Raw genomic sequence first — 15,435 nt, forward strand, 5'->3', positions numbered from 1 at the left:
GATCTGGTAGAACCATCGCAAATTGCAATTGGTGGAGCCAGGGGTGTCTTATGGTTTATGAATGCGGCGTGTGCAATATGCGATTGCGATATCATAGTCGCAACCCTGATTGTCGGGGGTTGATTCTGTAATGCCTTCCCTTTGCGATGTGTGATTGCGATCATCAAAACACACTCTGTCTTTGCTCTGGGGCTGATTATTTACCGTTGACCTACCTCCAATCTGTGATTGTGATATCGCAAATCGAAACCTGGTAGTGTTGGGGCCAATTTTCTTAACCGCAAACCTCTTCCTTCTGCGATCTACGAAATACAGGGCCAATGGTGGCTTATCACTTAGCGCTTACCCATTCAATGAGTTATGCCACATCATCTTCTCCTACCACCTGTCTAAGTCAAACCTGAACTTTGACTTTCTCTAACTTCTTCATATGAGCTCGGATTTGAGTGTCATTCATATCATTAGAATCAAGATGACGAACACTTTGGTCTGATGCTAAGTTTATCTAAATTCTACCACTTTGAGTTTTGAGCCTTTTTACCATGCCACTAGTACTTTTTAAAGATCCACCTGGATCAAAATGAGTGGTGAGATAGTGAGTTCTTCCCATGAATTATGTTATACTTTATTGTGTGAGGCTTTTCTATCAAGATGATCATGAAGTGTTGTGAATCATTCAAGAATGAATTGAAATGTGAATGTGAATTCACATAGGTTAATGGTGTAGGGAATGGGTAGTTGGTGCCAAGTTCATTTTTTTTGCATCATACCCACTATCAAAAATTGTGGATCCATCACTCCTGCAAGAATTATATGCCAAACAAAGTACTTGGTGTATTCCATATTTCTCTTGCATGTGTAGAAGTAGATCTTGATTTGCGACCCGGGATGAAGAATATATTTGATTCTCTTGACACAACTGAGTTGCATCACAAAATTGAAAAGGCTACCAAGCTATACAACTTGTTCATCTGTTTACTCTATTTTATGGGAGTTATTGTTCCCAACTTTTGACTCATTATTCTATTGAGAGTCATATCCAAGTGCAGAATCCATGACATGCTTGACCTTCTCTCCATCTGCTTTATTCCTGTATCTATAGGAAGAAATCTTTTGTTTCCTATGGAGATCATTCAATGTTAAATTGAGGGTGCAATTTAGTCCCCATTTTTATTAAAGTAGCCTTCTAAGAGCATTTATTTATTTATAATGCAATTTTCAACTATTGTAGAGTAAAAATGTGCAAATTTTCACTTTAATTCATATGTTTTATAGTTTCATTTCATCTTGTGTATTTAAAATAGCATTATGGAACTACAGATCCCAGATCTATTTTGTATCAGAAACTTGAGATTTCTTCCATGGACTCTAATGACACTAATTGGATTTTGTATTGCAGTGGAAGGAATATCGAGGCAAAGTAACAGGACAAGTTGATGTTCTCACTTGTATATTCTTTTTATTAATCAATTAATAGCAACTTTATGCCTATGTATTGACATTTTTTAATCAGAAATTGCCAAGTATGTCCTTATAATGGCATTCTCTTGATATGGAATTTTGTTCCCACTATACTTTCCTGCACCTCCGAATCACATAGCTTGTACACAAACTAGCCTTCACTATTATTTACTCATTCTATAGTTGTATTAAAATCAATTTCTAGATGTTCCAAGTTCTCACTTTGAATGCAACCTATTGATAATAAAAGAGTCCCAAATCTTGTATCTGAATTTTTGGACTATTGAGCAGTTAGTTGGATGATTGGTCAACTTGATATTATGTAGAACTTTAATCATGGTAATTGCTTACAAACACCTGAACTATGTGCAGTCTACTTTTTGTGCCTTTTCATTACTCTGTAAATATTAATGTGACCTTCCCTCTATAGATAGAGTCGTGGTATACAATGACCAATAAAAATATCATACAAATATGTATAGGGCACTTTAGAGTTTTTCCTAAGATTTAAGAAGTTATTGTATAAGACATAATTACAATTTATACTTTTTTGTATTTTCAATTCATTTCAATATGGGATTTAATAATTATTGATCTAAAATTCCCAAAAATATCATTACTTAAATCTATTATATAATGAATAAACTTGCATAACCATCCAAGTAAATGAAATAGATTTCAATGCACCAAAATTTTCAACATAATAATAAAAAATTAACATGATCAAGATAATAAAAAATATAACATGGCAATTGATGTTGGGGGTTCTTGTTCACCTTCTTCCCACAACATTTGCTTCCCTATATTGAAAATATAAGAAAAGAAGTTGAAATCAAAGACCGGTGAATATTTTAACTTAAATATCATGGTAAAAGTATAACTTGGTCTTTTTTTCCCAATATGGATAGTTGTATGGCCAAATGTCAAACAAAGAGACTTAAAAATTATTAATGATCAAGCAATCATCTAACACATTTTTTTTCATTCTACCTCTTTTATTCCACCCAATGAAACATTTGGAGGGAAAACTCCATCACATGTGATGGCACCAAAATCACACTGGCACCAAGATCATGAATCCACTCCATACACATTTGTGCATTTACATTAATTTCACAACATTTCCTGAAGCATTCACTATGCACACTCAATATAAAAATATAATTCATGAGAACCCATTATCTTTCTTTCCATTAAGCACATAGAATAATTATTCTTCATAAAATAATACCACTCTCCACCATTTAATACATGCAGTAAATTTAATTTCACTAAATATTCAGTAAGATTTCTCTACCCAATTCACACACATAAGCACTTAATTCTACCAATTCCAAATTTTAAGAATTTTTCAAAGATCGTGCACATAGACATTTCATACATAGAAGATATGAAAACTTCATTTCATTAACAAAACTTGTACATACAAAAATACTCAAAACCATTTGTTTCTCTCTATGAACATGATTATACATTTATTTGCCCATTAGCTTTGCTTGTAGGATTACAATGATTAAATACAAATTAGAATAAAAGTATGTTTTTCTACATCCATAAATCACTCCTAATTTATTCCCTAAATCTCTCATGATTTGTTCCATAAAGCTCTCATGTTTTTCAAGGTAAATTAGCAGCTTTTGCCTTATGGACAAAATCTTTCCTATACATAGCTTTTTCTAAGGCTATTCTATAATAATTAAATGAAACTAAGAATATAATTATTAAATGAAACTAAGAATATAATAATTAAATGAAACTGAGAATATTTACAATTAATGAATTATAATTCCTTTATAATATTGAAACCCCTTTTGGAGCTTTTCTTCAAAAATATTGATGACTTGGAAGCTCTAATGCTCTTGTATCATACTCCCAAGTAGAAAAAATCCATGACCTTCTAGTCATTTATCATTAATTCCTAAATCCTCCTCAATCCCAAAATTTGTACTATAACCGATCATCTCCTTCTTCATGTTGCTTCTTTGTTGTTGTTTTCACTATCTTCTTCAGCCTTCTAGGTTTCCAAAGTAGTTTTCCACTCTATTTTCTTATTAACTCTTGTATATTCATTTTCCTCCTATAGTTTACTTCTCTTCTTACAACATTGGGCAATTTCTCAAGAACTTTCATCATTAGTATTCTCATCTTCTCAATTTCCATGTCCAAAGTTTCCTCTTGCTGGTACTTGTTGCTCCTTGTTGCTTAACTTTGTTGTTGTTGCTTCTAATTGGTTGTTGTTGCATGTTTTCTTCTTTAATATATGTTGAATTGTTACTCTTTCCTTCATCTGATGCCTTAAGCACTCCTTATATGCCTGCAACTTTCATGTAGTATTCTCCATTAATCCTTGGATTAATTAACCATTCTTCCAACATCCTTAGCTCTTCTTCAAAAATTTGTCAGAATTAAGTCTGAATGTTGCTCTTCCTCTTTATGCTTCCTTTGAATACCTCCATTAGACGAATAGTATTTTTCCTCTACAACAACATGTTTCTTTAACTGTCTATCAGCAATCTCTTTGTTCATTAGTTTATGGCTTTCATCATGGTTTTCTTCATGAGAGAATGCTACCTCATCTTTTATCAAAATGAAATTTTGAGTTTGTCTTCCTTCTATGCCTTGACAAGACATTTTTTTCTTCCTTCACCTTCATGATAGTTCTAGGTGACTGTCCATCACCATCCACAAAATAACCTGCAACCATACACAAAATATCAATTTAAAACATATTTGGATTTTTAACCTCTTTTATCTCCTCTATCAACACATCTACATGTTGATATGAACTATCCAAGTAGTTCATGAGACTTGTAGAAATACCCTCATCTTCATTCTCACCGAGAAATGATCCTTGCTCTGGTTCACAAATGTACACTCTCTTTATCACTTTCTCCAAGCATCCTTAAGCAATCTTTGATCAGATGCCTTGTCCATCTTCTTTGATTTCGTGCATGCATCTTCTTAACTGGCCATTTAACTTTCTTCTTAAAAATCCATCTGCATTTCTAGTCTTCAACATCTTTTTGTAGCAGCTCCATAAGTACATCCAACTGTACTTTAATCTCAGTGACTTCTCTATTAAACTCTTCGTCACTTGTTTTCTAATTCTTCTTGATGTATTTCTCCTTGAAATCTTCTTTCCTTTTGTTGTGACTTATGCCTGAACCTTTGTCATGACCCTTTGTGGTCATCCTTCTCTCTATCTTTGTGAGCTTCTCCATGCTCAACAGTGAACTGTAACCATGCCTCTCCTTTGTAGCAAGTCTCCTCTTCTTGCTACTCAATACCTCATAAAGCTTTAACATTTTGGTATTTTCTCTAGTTCTCTCCTTAGAACCTTCTCTTGGCAATTATACCCACACTCACTGTGGAACTTCCTTCTTACAACTTCTACCCAGCTGCTACTTGTTGGAAGTTGTCATTATTCTGGTTACAATCCTCAATTCCAAAGTGTGTACCAACTCTGATACCACTTGATGGCACCAAGATCATGAACCCACTCCATACGCATCTATGCATTTACATTAATTTCACAACATTTCCTAAAGCATTCATTATGCACACTCAATATAAAAATATAATTCATGAGAACCCATTATCTTTCTTTCCATTAAGCACACAAAATAATTATTCTTCATATAATAATACTACTCTCCACCATTTAATACATGCAGTAAATTTAATTTCACTAAATCTTCAGTAAGATTTATCTACCCAATTCACACACATAAGCACTTAATTCTACCAAATCCAAATTTTAATAATTCTTCAAAGATCGTGCACATAGACATTTCATACCAGAAGATATGAAAACTTAATTTCACTAACAAAACTTGTACATACAAAAATTTTCAAAACCATTTGTTTCTCTCTATGAGCGTGATTATACATTTATTTGTCCATTAGCTTTGCTTGTAGGATTACAATGATTAAATACAAATTAGAATAAAAGAATATTTTTCTACATCCATAAATCACTCTTGATTTATTCCCTACATCTCTCATGATTTATTCCATAAATATCTCATGTTTTTCAAGGTAAATTAGCATTTGCCTTATGGACAAAATATTTTCTATCCGTAGTTTTTTCTAAAACTATTCTATAATAATTAAATGAAACTAAGAATATTTACAATTAATGAATTATAATTCGTTTACAATATTGAAAACCCTTTTGCAGCTTTTCTTCAAAAATCTTGATGATTTGGAAGCTCTAATGCTCCTGCATCAACATGCAACCCCCACATAGTTGTCAAATTTGGCTACAATATATGTTGGAGGCTCTAGGTGTGAACTTCTTGGATCACACACAATTTATTGAACAACTTGTCCCATTTGGAGTGTTGTCTTTGTGCATGATTTTGAGGTATCACCCTAGCTTCAACTATTGTAATAAGCTAACATTTTTATTATTACTTGCTTCCTACACAAAATGGTTGCTCTTTACTCTTGCATTGATGTCATGCACAAAAAGCTTGTTGTAGGTATTTCAAATGATGCTTATGGTTGGCATGATCAAATGACTACTTGTTGAAATATATAGAGAAGAATCAATACAAGATATGGATAACCTCCAGTCACCTATAGTTGGCAGCATGTTTCTAACATTCAATAACTATTGATAAAGCATTTTTTTATAGGCTTGGTCCATCTTCCTTGAACATGGTATCAAAAATCACAACACATATCTGTAATGCTTTGAAGTAACACTACATAAAATTTTAAAATTCTTGATATTTTGCATAATTCCATTTCCCATTACTAGCCAATGATTAAAAACATTAAGATTAATAAAGAAATTAAGCAAGATACAATTTTATAAATAATAACTAAAAATTAAATTTAGGGAAACATTTTAAAACAAAGTTGACATAATATTAAATTTTTGTTTAAAAGTTATAATGGAGAAAATGAAATAATTATTAAAAATTGAGAATTATTGTCATTCTCCTCATCATCATTATTATGAATAAGATAATGTTGTTAAGGTTTTATTAAAAAAGAAAAGAAATTTAGAGATCTAAATTGTTCTATAAGCATATTATGAAAACTATAAAAAATGTGGTCAAAATTATTAGTTGTTTTTGTGTTGAGTGTTTTTTATAGTAATTGTTATAGTTGTATTAATAACAATTGTGTGTTGTAGTCATACCTATATAACTTAATACAAAATTGAGGGAGTTTAGATCTCTCAACTTCTCACCTAGTCTTAAGGAAAAATTGGTTGCTAAAAGAATATTACTTTTATGAGCTTCTTATTTTAACCTATGAAATGACTTGAGCATTGCTTGATAAATTGTCTTTATACAATGAAAAAAGATACCTAAATTTCAAAGGAACTTCACATAGTAGCCAAATTTGGCTAGAGATGCTTGTGAGCCTAGTGTTATATCCAAATTAGCATCTCTTTCTCAAGTTTCCTTTTTTTTCCAATCTTTTCTTCTTTCTCATTATGGGCAAGGAGCTCGATTATTTTTCTATTTGATCTAGTGTATGGGGGAGTTCATGGATCCATTTTCTATGCTTCTTGAATGTAAAGGGTTTCCTTTCCTTCATTTTCTCTCTTCATATTTGTCATTGATTAATTCCTATCCCACCTTGGTACTTCCTCCATTTCTCAAATGTCATATAGTAAAGTGTAGGATGTGGAGGGAGTAGGAAGGGGAAGGATACCATCATTACTATGCCATTGTTTTGGGAAATTTATGTTAATGTAACTTTTTTCTTAAATTTAACCTCTTACTACTATAAAAACTCAAATTTTGATTATATTTAATTGTTGGTATATATTTCACTTGATTATTGTCTTCCACATTTTCCTACTCCTATCGGTGTTCCTTTGCACATTTCAGTACAATTGCTAATTTATACTATTTCAATAACTTCTTCATTATACCCATAATGCCACAATGAAGCATGACATAATGTCCTTTTTTTTAAATTTCCTTTTTTTTCACATCTCAAGATGATAGACTTTTATATCATGAAAAATGACGAATACACATAAACATTAAAAGTTTGAATATACTTAAATTTCCCATATAGATGTAACATTTATAAGTAGTAATTTATGGTCAAATATTAATATTAAATATTATAATCATCTTGAAAAATCCAAACAATATTAATATATCATTTTAAATTAAAACAAATTGAATTATCCCAAAAAAAAATGGTGGTTAAGCTTGGGGTATTATTTTCCTATTTAAAAAATAAATTTAATTTACATTTATTTGTTTTTTATTTAAAAAATACACATAAATGATAAATGAATACATAATTTAAATTAATAAATCTAATAAAAAAATAGAATACGTAGAATAAAAAAATACATGTGCCTTGAAGTAGACTCCTAGTTTAGTTTATTTATATTTAACTAATTTTATCGAACAGGAAAAATGTTATTCATTAATAGTTTTCGCAAACCATTAAACATCACGAAAACCATTAAGTTACCCAAAAAAACGTACTTAAGATAGTAGGGAGGGAAAAAAAAATAAAAAATATTGAATAAATAAATAAGATTAGCAATACACATTAAAAGAAATATAAACATTAAAAATAAATATACCAAAAGCAATTTAAAAGGTTTAATATATTATTTGAGTTATTAGTCCTTGTCTCGTTACGGAATATAGCATTCGTCTTGTGGTCAAATAGCATTGACTATGCATTATTTTACTTTTTTTTTTTCGCAATTTTAACCAAAGTTTCGGGAAATGTTGAATTTATTTATTTTCCATAAATTCAAAAATAATTTTCTAATTTTCTGTAAATTTTATTTTTAATTTTTTATTGGCCTAGCAACTTCTGATGGGACATAATTCCCTTGGTGGAGAACGTTTTATTTTTGTATTTGTCAGTGTCTGACAATTGATTTACAAAAAAAAAACTAATTTTCTGAGTGGCCATTCCATTGGTGAGTGCTCTAACATTAACACTGACACTGTTATGGTACTTCACTTCCCCATGATGATAAAAATAACATGGTTGCAGGTCCTTTGTCTAGGCCTAAAGGGAGGGTGAGATACATAAGTCGTTGTGAGGAGATACTTTTACAAATTTCCAAATCGTATATCATATGAATGTTTATAAAGGAAAGGGTATGTGCGGGAGAATGGGGAATATTATTATGTTTCATTGTACATAGCTTTTACTATAAAGAGTATGAAGTGTGTGCAGGAGAGAAGTTGCATAGAGCTTTGATTTTAGAGCTATGAATCTTTGTGGAGGACGGGGTATGTGCAAGAGAACATAATGATTAATATTGTTAATTTTCATTATGTGGGGTAGTTTCCAAGGTATGTAAGTGAAAACATGGGGTTTTTCAAATGCTCTGACAGTGCATTATTGCTCTAAGCATTGATGTTAGAATTGAATATTTAAAGAGGATGGGGTTTGTGCAGGAGATTTGATTGTGCAGAGATTTTACTATGTTGAGATTTTATATTGGAAACTTTATTCAGTAGTGACGAAATTAGGACGGGGTATTTTCAAGAGAATGAGGGGTGCATAGGGAAATTAATATTAAATTACTAATGTTATTGTGTTTCATTGTGCAGAAGATGGAGTATGTTTTTTGATTTCCCGAACAAATCTCCACTTAATATTTCATTGTGAGGAGATTCTTTTACAAAATTCCAGATCATATATCGTATATTGTATGAAGGTTTACGGAGGACGGAGTATGTGTGGGAGAACGAGGAATATTATTATGTTTCGTTGTGCGGAGATTTTACTATGTGGAGTACGAAGTATGTGTGGGAAAGAAGCTACGTAGAGCTTTGATTTTAGAGCTATGAATCTTTCTAGAGGATGGGGTATGTCCGGGAGAATGTAGTGATTAATATTGTTAATTTTCATTGTGTGGGGTTTTTACTATGGGTTTATGCGGGAGAATAGGTGTCTATGATTTTTTGTGCACAATGGATTCACTATGAAATGTGGCACATATAACGAGTTATGTGAAGAAGAACGGGGGGTTTTGCGACTGCTTTGGCAGTGTATATTTCTCTAAATGGGGTATGTTCAAGACATTTCATTGTGCAGAGGTTTTACTGTGTTGAGTTGTTATATTGGAAACTTTTTTCAAGAAGGAAAAAATTAGGAAAGGGTACTTTCATGAGAACAAGGGGTGCATAGGAAAATTAATATTAAACTATTAATCTTAATATGCTATTATTATTATGTTTCACTGGGTGGAGTTTTGAATGTGCTTAAGATGGGGTATGCATGTCGATTTCCCAAATAAATGTGTATGTTAGTCGGAAAGGAAAATCAATAATGATTTATTTTGACGTAGGGTATAGGCAACGAATTACATATAACAATATAGATAAATGTCATGCATGGAAATTAATTGTTATTTTCAAATTTAACCAAAATTTCTTGTTCTAATGTTCAAAAATTCAAATAATTATTGACAAAGTTCACAATTGGGCTACAGACGCTATTATAAACTAATTTGCTTTATTAACAAAAAAAAAAAAAAGACTATGTAAATTACTACATATCCTCGATATCAGAAGTGATGCGGGCTTTATTAACTTTTGGCTCAAGCTAAGAAGGGAGGGAACCTTAGTTAATGGCCATGATATGATCTTCTCTTTCATTAGTGTCTTCTTTATCATTTCCATTCTTTGTGTGAGCCAAATTATTTAGGCGAAAAATTAATGTTTCATTTGCCAATTGCAATCGCTCCATCTCCAATTCCAGTATTTCCATTTTCTGATTTAGAAGATCAAAATGGACCCATGCTTCATATTTAATAATTTTAGCATGCTTTAAGACCAAATTGATGAGAAATTCTAGAGAAACGACTATTCTAACTAAAGAAGTACTAAGCTCTTGCTTTGCAACTCTAGAATCGTGCTCAATAAACTTTAACGTGTGTTACACTTGCTAATAAACTTGGTGAATTACGGTTTTAATGCTTGGCTCTATGTTTGCATAGTCGCTCTAGAAATGTAAATATACCATTGATGTAACTTTCCTTGATTTTAGGCCTTTGCCTTTGCCGTTAATGTCGATTTTGAATCCACACAATGTAAATATTCATTATCCAAAGGACATGCAGAGAACGGCTAATGGGTGAGAAAATGAGGGTGCAAAGGGAAATTTATGTTGTTGACGCATAATTAATTTAACTATGGACAAATTTCGAATTAGTATTATTTTGTTTCCTCTTATGAATCTTTCCTTGTGTGAAGCTTTTATTGTGAGGAGGATGGGTAATGTACGTGAGAATGTGGGCGTAGACAAAAAATAAATTTTAAACTATTTTTCATTTAAAACTTTTACATATTTAGTTGTGCGGAATCAAGGATGTGCGAAGAACGGATATGTGTGAGAGAATGCAGGTGCAAAAGAAACTTTATAACTTTAATTCATAATGTAATGATATTTCATATTTTCTTATTACATATATACTAATTTTCTTGATATACAAATTGATTAAGGTAAGTCTTTTCTAGTTTGCATTTTCTGCAACAAAATATTCGATTAGGTTTTCGTGCTTCAGACATATTTCATTTTACGGAGTTTTCTCTACACTCAGTGCAAAGTTTAGTAAATTATTTAGCAATATTTATAATCAAAATATTATCAATAATAATAATAATGTCGAATAACTGTGCGGAAAGAAAAATATTATGGAAGTGGAGAGCTTTCATTATGATAGCACAACCTTTAATCAATTAATTAGAAAAGTCTTTAGTGCAAAAGAAGTCGATTATGGGGGGGTGCGGAAAAATCACTATTGTGCACATTTAAGCAATTCCTCCTAAAGTGAGCTAATAACATAACATCATTATGCATCATGATGGACTTATGAAATTGTACCACAAATGAGCAGATTGCAGACATCTTCACCAAAGCGTTTGGAAGAGAAAAGTTTGAAAGACTCAGAATGATGCTTGGACTCACCAACATCCCTTCAGATTAAGCAGGGGAATGTTGACACCTAATCTTTGGGATTAGGAGAAATATGTAAATATTATAAATAAAAAAATAAGGAAGGTGAAGAGACACTAGAATTTGAATTCCAAGAGTATCCCTTCAATGTATTTATCAATGGTCTCTTAATGAAAATACAACAACCACATTCGTGGAGTTACTCATGGCCCGACAAAGACAATTATTGATCACATTTAGACAAATTTCCCTCTTCAAAAATGTCATTCTCATATCTCACATTCATACTGGAGTGACTATGATGCATTTCATGCTTCGTTATATTCTAAGTGATTTCAATATTGCAAAATCTATACATTTTTTGTTTCGAAGCAATAAAGTTCATATGCAATTATAAATGCAATACAACACACTTTTGTAAATTTTAGCGATTTTCATATTAAGTTGTAAAGATAGATTTGTTTATTCGTTGTCATGTGAATTCCAAAATGAATAACCAATTAATTTAATTGTTCCAATGAAATAAAAATTTCAGATTTGTTAATTATATTATTATAACTTAAGCTAATTAGTAATTGTACAATTGCAGGAGATAGGAAAAAATACACAAACATTGTGTGAAAGTTGCAAATGTGCAAAAGTGATGTTGTATTTTTGCATCTTCCTTTCTCTATACATACTCGCTACTTTGCATATATTCTCCGCAAATTCCCATTTTGTGTGACACTTTTCCCATATGTTCAGAGACTTTTTAAAAATGCATTTAAGATTTGAACCAACATTTATTTAGGTTAGTAGATAAGAGAGCAAAGAAATTTGCAATAATTGGTCAAATTGCATGCGTCTCTAAGATTTTTCAAATCTGTTTTTCAGGTTATTTGTAATTCAAAGACAATAATGACTAGGTAGTGGGCACCATCTACACAGCCTTGCAGTTTCGTAATAGGCATAACTTGGAACACTTGTTTGCAACAAGAATTATTATCGATAGTCTGTGAGCTAGCTACCATTATTCTAAAGAATTTATAGTCACACAAAAAAAGATGTGTAATAAATGGACGAGATGGTTTTGTAGCTTCGAGGTATATTTTCACTCATTTTCGTAAATGTTAGCTTTGGTATCTTCAATTATTGTTTATTGAGAAATGTTTTATGTAACAAATTTCACAATTGAAATAGTCAGATTCAATTTTATGTTTATGAAAGTAAGGTCTAGTGAATATATACAAAATCAGAAAATAAATAAATAATAATAATAATAATAATAATAAATAAAAAATAAAAAAATTATGCAACTTAGTGGTGTTGAGAACATTATTGATTCAAAAAGTGTTTTTAGCTAAGAAGCAAACATGATTAGCAAATAAAGCAGGAAATCTATTTGGACTAATACTATTAATTTACTTAGTCTTGTTGATGAGAATGTCCATTGGCCGATTGAATACGAGAGTTATGATCATTTGACAATGGATGAGAAGAATAATAAAAATATTTGGACTAGTGGATTAGGGAATGCTGCATGTGTGTCAGAAGTTTTTTATTTCAGGGAAATTCTTCATTTGTGCGCAAAAAAAATAAAATCAGAAACAAGAACAATTATGCTACGAGTGAAGAGGATTCCCTTGGAAGCGAAGACATTTAGGAAAATATTCACGTTACCAAAGATTAATATTCACTTGGCATTGTCTGAAGAAAATAGTTTCAGGATCTCAGAAGCATGTGAGGCTAATGTTATTGTGTATTTATTTTCACCAAGTTACCAAGATCCCTAAGATCTTTATGTTCTATAAATATATTTGTTTAAACAACTATTTAGGGACTTTTGTTGGCTTTGTGCACGTGTCATGGGCCAATAAACTATAACATGTATTCCAAAATACATTCTCTATATGTGTTAGGTCCCGATGATACTATTGATGCCCCCATTACTATTGTATTTGTATCCCTTATTAATATTATTGTGCCCCTATTGTCCCCATATTGTTATTACTGTGCCCCATAGAATCCCTCTATTGTTATCTTTGTGCCTTTATATTATTATTTTTAGGTCGACTTGGTTATATTGTGACCCCTTAGACTCCTATATATAGAAAGGAGGTTTTGTCATTTGTATCATCCAAGAATTGTTCCTTTGTGTAATGTAAAGGAGGTTGCCCCCTCGAAGAGGCTGAATTCTAAGGCGTTCAACTATCTTTTCTATCTTTTTGTGAGCTGGTTTCATAACATTTGGTATCAGAGCTTTGGATTCTAGGGTTTCGTTGCTCCAAATAGGTCATCGTGGCATTTTCGCTATAACTTTTTTTCTGTGATGTTTCAGAATCGAAACAAAAAACCCATTTGAGATGAAATCGCGATGAATCTTGGGTCCGAATTTCAAAGCTTTTAGCACTATATTTGCAGAGATATTATCTAAGGAAGTTGGCCTTTTGCAGGCTCCTGAATTACATTCCAAATAGGTGACTTTGGGAAAATCATCATAACTTTTGTTTCGAGCATCATATTGAAATTTCATAAGAAGTTATAGAAAGAGGACAGACTGTAGTTTCTTGTGTATATTTTTCAGATACTAAGGTCAAAACAGTGACACGTGGCACTTCATACAAGTTCGCTCTCCGGGAAAGGTCTATAATCAGGTCATCTTGGGAGATTTTGCATAACTCTATCTTGGAGAATCTAAACTTGATCAGACTGGTGGCATTGGAAAGAGAACATAGAGGGCTACTGCAGATCGCAAGTTCAAAACTAGATGATCTGAAATTACAGAGATACATCAGATTCAATATCGAGCTCCTACAAAGTGAAAAAATGCGTGTAGTTTTTTTAAATTTTTGCATAAGCTTGGTTTGAAAAATTAGTTTGAAGGAATTCAAAGGGCATAGTAAAGCATTATTATCGGTAATTGATGCCCCAAAGAAAGAAAATGCAAACACCTAGTAAGAAACCTGAAAGTTCTAGCATGACTCATGAAGAAGAGGAAGAAATGCAACATGATTTATCAAAATTATGAGACCAAGTGCAACAAATATCACTTGCACAAAAAGTAACAGAATCTAAGATGGATGGTTTAAAGAAATATGTACAAGTTAATATGGATGGTTTAAAGAAAGGCATAGAAGCTAAGATGAATTGTTTAAAGAAAGGCGTAGAAGCTAAGATGGATGGCATGGAAGCTAAGATGAATAACATGGACGCTAAAATGGATGGCATGGATGATAAGATGGAAGAATTGATGATAAATTTGAATAAGTTGCTACAAGAAATGGTCACTAATGGTGAAAGGGTAGTAAAGGAAACTCATGATGAGAACAAAAGAAATGTTAATCATGATTTCATAGACTCTAATGTTGGATCGAAGACCCACCATATTCCAAAAATTGATATGAGGAAGTTTGATGGCAAGGATCCCGTAACATGGATACTACAGATGGAGTAATTTTTCAATCTCAATAATGTGCAAAACACACAAAAGGTATGTATTGCGACTTTATATTTGGAACCAAATCATTTTGTATGGTATCAATGGATTTACTCTCGTAAACAAATTATCACTTGGGCAATTTTTATGGAAGAAATGACAACACATTATGAGGATACAAAAAGCAACACTTTTTTTAGCCAATTGATAAGTCTCAAACTAAAGGGTTCAATGATGGAGCACATTGAGGAGTTCCAAAAATTGAACATAACTTGGGTAAAAAATATTCCAGAGGAGCATAGGATTGATGTATTCATAGGGACTTGAAAGGATAATATCCAACATGATGTTCGCCTTTGGGAACCTGATTCTTTAGAGAAGGCATTCAGGTTAGCAAGAAAAATGGAAAGCAAAATTATGGCAACCAAGAATCCTACCACTTACAACTATAAATATGGAAGTGTGTTGCCCCTAGCCTTCCACAATCTATAAGGTTGACACCACAAAAATTGGAAGAAAAAATAGCAAAAGCGCTTTGTTACAGTTGCGATAGAAAATACACTAAAGGTCATAAGTGTGCTGAGAAGAAATTATTCTACATAGATTGTGAAGAGGAAGAAGAAAAGGAACAAGAAAGGTCAAAAGAA

The sequence above is a fragment of the Pinus tabuliformis genome, chromosome 2_2 (assembly GCF_031772625.1).
Source record: "Pinus tabuliformis cultivar Carrire ecotype Pingquan chromosome 2_2, CPIR1, whole genome shotgun sequence".
Taxonomy (NCBI): Eukaryota; Viridiplantae; Streptophyta; class Pinopsida; order Pinales; family Pinaceae; genus Pinus; species Pinus tabuliformis.